Raw genomic sequence first — 6,817 nt, forward strand, 5'->3', positions numbered from 1 at the left:
TCCCAGTCCCATGATAGCTTGCTAATAGCTAATTACAGGCTCACAGTCATTCCCTTAACTTAGCTTGTGTCCGCAAGAGTTAACTCGGAACTGTGTGTTACTTTCCTTTTCATAGAGCTTTTAGGGGAATAAATGATGTGGGAACACAACCCGTCATGTTAAAGGGGATCATGTGATCACCTCTGCCCTCTAATCCTGAGAGATGGGAGGACAGTTACAAACAGCATTAAGGTTAGTTTTAGTGCAATTTGTCCCAATAATCCATAAAATCTAAGCTGCTTGTGGCTGCACGATCAAGTTAAACTAAATTTGTTGCCAAGCACATTATGGACTGTTCTACCTTAAACTCTCAGTTTGGTGTGTTTGTTACAGCCACAGCACTTCCTGCTCAAGAAGCTGGGGATCATGGGTAATATACACTGTTGGGCCGTGTTTCAGTTCAGTGAGTGAAACTACACAGTTGCTTAATTTAAGAGTCAGAGCTACAAAGGTCGCTGCTGCCCAGTAGAGTTACACTGTGCTTTACGGAGCAGTTTGTCGAATGTAAACTGAAAAAATAGGAACTGACTTGGCTCAGTGTCTGCTTTTACATACACCAGTCACATCCCAACACCTTTAATAAACCATACCACGAACTCATTCTCCCCTGAACAGAGATGATCACATTACTCCATTTAAGGTGTGAGACATTGTTCCCACATTATTTATTTCAGAAAAACTCTGACGCTAGTGAAATAAATATATAAATAAAGCTATCATGGTACTTAGAATAACATGAATATAAAAAGCCTCTCTCCTTATATTTACTGAAATGAGCGTAAAGATGAGCAGGTATGTGAAGCTGATGACAGTGTCTCTCAGAAAAGAAAGGATTTTGCACACTCTCAACTTGAGGCTGTCTGGTGGCTTGAGAGTCATCCTTTGGCATTTCAATCAGCATGAAGGGTCAATTAACTGCTGAGATGATTCACAGTGTTCACTGTAATTTCCTTCTCACCATCCTGCCTCCATCTTCAGAAACAAGGTGACATTTGCTTTATGGTACCTGATGGTGGGTTTCCAATATGTCACAGTGTGGTCTTTGGTTTTTATGGGTAAACACACTGTTACAGTTTCGTGCACATATCATGAAATATGCCTGAGGTAAAGAACATTTACATGTACACACATAAACAAACACAGACACACTATAATCTGTTACATCATCAATCTCCATCAGAATCACAGTGAACCTACAATGGCCTTTAATTTAAATGAAGCAGAAAGTTAGATTTTCACTAACAAAAGCAAGTTAAGCAAGTTAACTAATTAGAGAAGCGAGAGAAAAAAAAGATGTCTAGAGGCTAGAGATAACTCATCAGCGTGGTAGTACCTGCAATAAAAATACAGCTTTGTGACTTGAGGATGATGCTTTTTAGCCTCTGTAGCTGAAATGTGAGTCACTAAAGCACCACAAACTGTTTGTGGGTGAAAAGTACATGTATATATGTGATTTGCTTTATACACTGTATCTTCTGACTATGTGATTGGGTTTTTTAATCACTCTCACTACTGTCTTCCCTCAATTATTGATTCCCCATCCTGGGATCATGGCTTCATATGTCACTCAATAAAAGCACAGGCATCCCCCCATAACTCCACCACTAACAACAACAGGAAAAAGAGACAAAAAACTTCCCATCAGTGGGTCTTAATTAAATCACAAAATGGCTCATGCAGAGAACTCAATTAGAATTGATCTTCCCACTCCTCCTCCTCCTGTACACAGCACATAGCTGATTGGATGGCTGGCTGCTTATTCATACAATGGGAGCATCAGATCAAAGTCTGCATGTTTGACCACACACATCTTTATCTGTGCTCAGCGGCTGTCACTGGATACACAAGCTGGATACGCTCCAGCAGCCGCTCTATCAGACTATATCAGAACAGGTCTGCGTTGGCTTCAGGCTACTGGACTCACCTGTGATGTGTTTTTGATTCCACTCATTTGGATTCTTTATGGTCAGAGCCTGAAAAATACAATAAGAAAAATGAGAAAGAGTCAAACACTGAAACCACAACAGTAGAAACTAGTTATTACTCCACTCAAGTTTGGATTTCTGTCAAACAAATGATCAGTGTCACAATCTAGTCCCTTGGTGACTTTGGTTTCTAAGTTTTAGTTTGTTATCATTTTCCTGTTTTTGGACAGTATTTCCCTTGTGTGTTGGCTTCTAGGTTATATTTTGGTCCTTCCTCTTTGTGTCACTAGTATCCTTGTTACTTACTGTTTTATTTTGAAGTTATTAGTCCTGGTTTGTCTTTAGTATTCTTACTTCCTGTCTCTATCCTGTTTCCTTGTTGGTAATCATCCCCTGTGTGTATTTATAGTCATGTCTCCCCTGTTGAGTTTGTTAGAGGCGTGTGTATGTGTTTGGTTTGGTTCGGTGCTGTGAGCTCCTCATCCATCCTTCATGTTCTGCTCCCTCCCTCTATGTGGATTTTGGTTTTTGTAATTCTGAACTTGGGACTTTGCCTCTCAGTGAGTCTTCTTGGTTGGTTTTTGGTTAAATAAATCTCCTGAGCAGTCTACCATCTCTGTGTCTGCATTTGGATCCCACTCCAGTGTCACACTAGTAATCCTAGTAATCCTAACACTAGTTGTACCACACAACTAGTGTTGTAATGGTTGGTTGATGGTCATGTCCAAGATGGGACCCTGAAGGCAGCACATTTAACCAGGGGAAACACTGTTCTTTAATATGAACAAAGCAAAAAGTCAGAGGACAAAAACAATGATCATATTTTTGACTCCTACAAATTAAAAGCCAGAATACATCTTTGTCACTTGGATGTAAACATGTCCCTTCTGGACACCTGCTGAAATGAGTGATGCTTATTTTTCTTGTTGAGACAGTCTCAATATATTATATGTCAACTGTGTGATAGACAGCCTGTGTCTCTGACCTGCTGTCATTGTTTCATGATTTAAACAGTGTGTAACTCATGTCCTTCCTCTGCAGAGGTGTTCATCGTTGGTGATAACACATCAAGTTATATATTTTAGCTGCGTGTCGGGTGGTTTGTTTGAGGGCCACGTTAAAATGCAATGTTGAATGGCACTCTTGTGCTGGATGTGACTCTCCATAATCTGATCTCCATTAGAAATTCCTATTCAATTAGAGAGGATGGAGAGGGTTTTCACTTCTCATTACGAAATATACGTTCACATAGAACACACATGCAGCACATATAAAACAATGTACAGTAAATAAGTCTCAAATGTCACATCCTCTTTGTTAAATTTGCATCACCATCAGTTTCCTTTAACAGTCTTTTCCCACATGTTCTCACAGGTTAACGGCCCATTGTTTTTCATTCTCCAGGTATTGGCAGTGCATTAATGCTCATCACATGTGTTCTCTGGTGCTCTCTCACAGTCGTGTCAAGGGTTTGCAGAATCCTAATCGAACATGTTCTGTACCATAACAGTGCCTGCTGGTGTGTTTTAGCAGAGAGGATCAATTGGGATTTTTTGGTTTTTCCTTTTCATAGATCCAGAGGTGGCCCTGCAGGGCTGTTGCACACTGTTCCATCTCGGCTAAATTAATGGAAGCTCCCCAGAAAAGTCGTTTTGTTCACATGCTGTAATGACTAGGTGGTATCTGTCAATAATCCTGCTGAGCTCATAATTAATTTCAGATTCACCTCATTCTGGATTAGGTACAAACCAGGGTGCCTTGAAGCTTCTTCCGTAAATTCTCCGTCAAACTTTAAAGGGCTTCTGCTCAGAAGCTTCAGTCTTCACTTTGTTTTCTGCATCGTCTCCCCAGATCTGATTGCTCAGAGCCCTGTGATGTATGCCAGTTCCCTCAGAAGCTGGGAAGCTAAAGTGAGTATGTGGTGCAGTTTTGTGAGACTGTAATTTCCTTGAAGTGAAGGAAAGGAGGCAGGAAACACCTGACAGAATTGTTTTACGTTCACGTAAGGGAACATGACTTCTATCTTGGCTGACACATCGACAGAAGACACTAAACTTTCTTTGATGAATTCTAATTGTATTGGGAAATCTCACCCCTCATCTCCCCAAAGCCCTAACGTAATATACATTTTATGAGAAACATCCACAACCACTTCAGTAAAGTGAGAGTTTAGGTGCCATGGTACGGTCACAATCAAATGCTAATTTTTGCCTTGTGGATTGCTCTCTCTCTCTCTATGCCTTTCTCTCTCTCTTCCTGTCTATTGTGTGAGTTTCATTGCTTTGGAAAAAGGCTGGAAAATTACCCACCATGGGAGAATTGGCCTCACAGCATTGTTGGTCACTGTAGTAGATAATTATCATGTCACCAGAGTAAAAGTTCTCTTTTAACATGACATGCTTTGACATGCCTTGTGATGGAGCAGAGATGGAGTTGTTAAAAGAAAGCTTCAGAGGTTCAATGAAAAAAAAAAAAAAATAGCATATTACATTGACAGCGCTCCACCTATTAACAGACTGGTGGCCTTGAAGTGTCTCTCACAGCTTTCAAAATCACTATCATTATTAATTTTACCACAAGAAAGTGAAAACTCTTATCCTATTTCACTGTTTGCTGAGATCGACCACCTTACTACACCAGGTAGTAGTTACTGTAGCCATGTCAAGCTCTCCATTCTTTTTTAGCACAGCAATTTGCAATGGTAATAAGGACAGATTTACCACTGGAGAGTCTTAAAGAATGGGTCCCTGATTTCAGACAGAGGTAGACAAAGCAGGTTTCTCATTTCTAACCAGACTGTCAATTTTTCTGCCAACAGTTGCTGCTGTAGCTAATTAACACCAGACTCTTGTAAAAAAAGAAAAAGAAAAAGAAAAGCCAATCTGTCTTCTAGAAATGTTTAGTTTATATATGACTAACTTGCAACACAAACACAGATGTAACTGTGACTGGATTACATTTCTTTTAATATAATGAGACAATGTTATGTATGTATGGCAGGTCACCGATACACTGATACTGAACATATCAGAAAAATATTGAGACAACGTGTTTGTTTTCTAGTGGCACAGTGTCCACCTGTAGTGAATCCAGCTTTATGATTTTTTTTTCTGGTTCTGTTCAGACTCTCACAGCTCCTGGTTCAGGTGGTGTGGTTTGTACACCTGCCATCTACCACAACCATCTCCTGGTGACTCCACTGTAGATATTAAATAATAAATAAATAAAAAACAGTTGCCTCTGAACATAAACCAGCCACAGATTGTGGTACCACAACAACAAAAATGGGAAAACAGTAGAATATGAATTGTATTCTAGGAGACAGGATTGGAGGTATGGATGGACATTAAGAAGAAATGTTATATAGAGCCAGTGTGTGTTAAAAGTAGGGCATGGAAAAGGATAAGATCAGGCAGACATTAGAGCACACAAACACATGCACTCCTTACACCTCTGTATCTCATGTTGTAACCCAGACTGTATGATGCTACAACCTCATGCACAGAGGTTCAGCAGAGAGCCAAAGAGCCAGAACCTCATCCTGTTTAGTTTCTGTATTTGCAGTGCATGCATTACTCTGTGTATTGCATTACTCAGCAGGGATATTTAACATGAGGATGTATATAACATGACCCTGGATGACACAACCTTTTATCCAGAATCCAACAGTCACATAAACATCCCTGCTGAAAATCCCTTAATGATCTAATGAGTCGAGTCCTTGGAGAGTGATGCATTATGTCTCAAAGGGCTCATCAAAGTTCATGTTGGCCTTGAAAGTCCTGCATGAGAAGTTTTGACTCTTATTTTTATTATCTTTTGCTCTGAAGATTAAATGAGCAAGCTTATTTTGAACCCACCAAAGTCAAGTTTGGCTGAATGTCATTAATCTATCTTTTTTTTTTTTTTTTAACTAGCAGCCATTGAAAATATATTTGAATAAAACTGAATGAAAGCAGCAACTTCTACCTGAAAGGTAATGTGTGGCTCTGTTAGGACTTTTTGCAACACACAGCTGAAGAAACAAAGCAACACGGTGGGACGTGTTTTTACCTTTTCATTATTTTCTTCCCTCTGCTCCGAGAAGAGAGAAGGTGTGATTCAGCCTCACCTAAACAAAAGTAATTGAAACCTCATATCAGCACCAAGGTTCCATTTTCATTTCATGTCGCAAAGTCCAGGTCTACTGCTGATTTCCATATAAATCATAACAATCTTTGTTATTTTGCCTTTGTGGTTGTCCTATACCACGGCTGGCACTGTTATTTGTATTTTCCCCAGAATGTCCATGTATCTTAAAAGCTGAATTTCTTCATGTGAAGTGATGTTTTCTGCTTTGCACTCATGGGGAGAGGAAAACATTTGTCAAGAAAACTCTCAGACTTAAAATGACCTGTAGAAATAACTTGAATTAAATCTCCCCCCTGGGGGATAAGTTTGATCACTGTCGCAGACGTAGAAAAATAAAGCTGTCTATTATTTTGTTAAAGTATCTTAAGCAGTAAACAAATGTTGAGTAGTATTCAGCTGAAAGAGAAGTGAGGAGACAGAAAGAACAGAAATACATAAAACCAACTGTCACTTAACATAGAGGTTCATGTCCGAAAAGTCGACCGCTCTGAATGTCATTTCATGATTGTCATTATGCAGATGTCCAGTGAGTGTCTACGTCTTCCATTAAAATTATATCTGCGTCAGAGCCTTTTGTATTGACAGGGAAATCAGAGTTCAATCAGGAGAGACTTAGAACAAAAGCATGCACAAATCTGGAGTAGAATGGAATTTTATTGTGCACAGGAGAAATAGAGTTTTGGTGCTTAGACCTCGGCAGGAAGTAGATCACCATGGGAAGC

Source organism: Lates calcarifer, linkage group LG24 (genome assembly GCF_001640805.2).
Source record: "Lates calcarifer isolate ASB-BC8 linkage group LG24, TLL_Latcal_v3, whole genome shotgun sequence".
In the NCBI taxonomy this organism is placed as follows: Eukaryota; Metazoa; Chordata; class Actinopteri; family Centropomidae; genus Lates; species Lates calcarifer.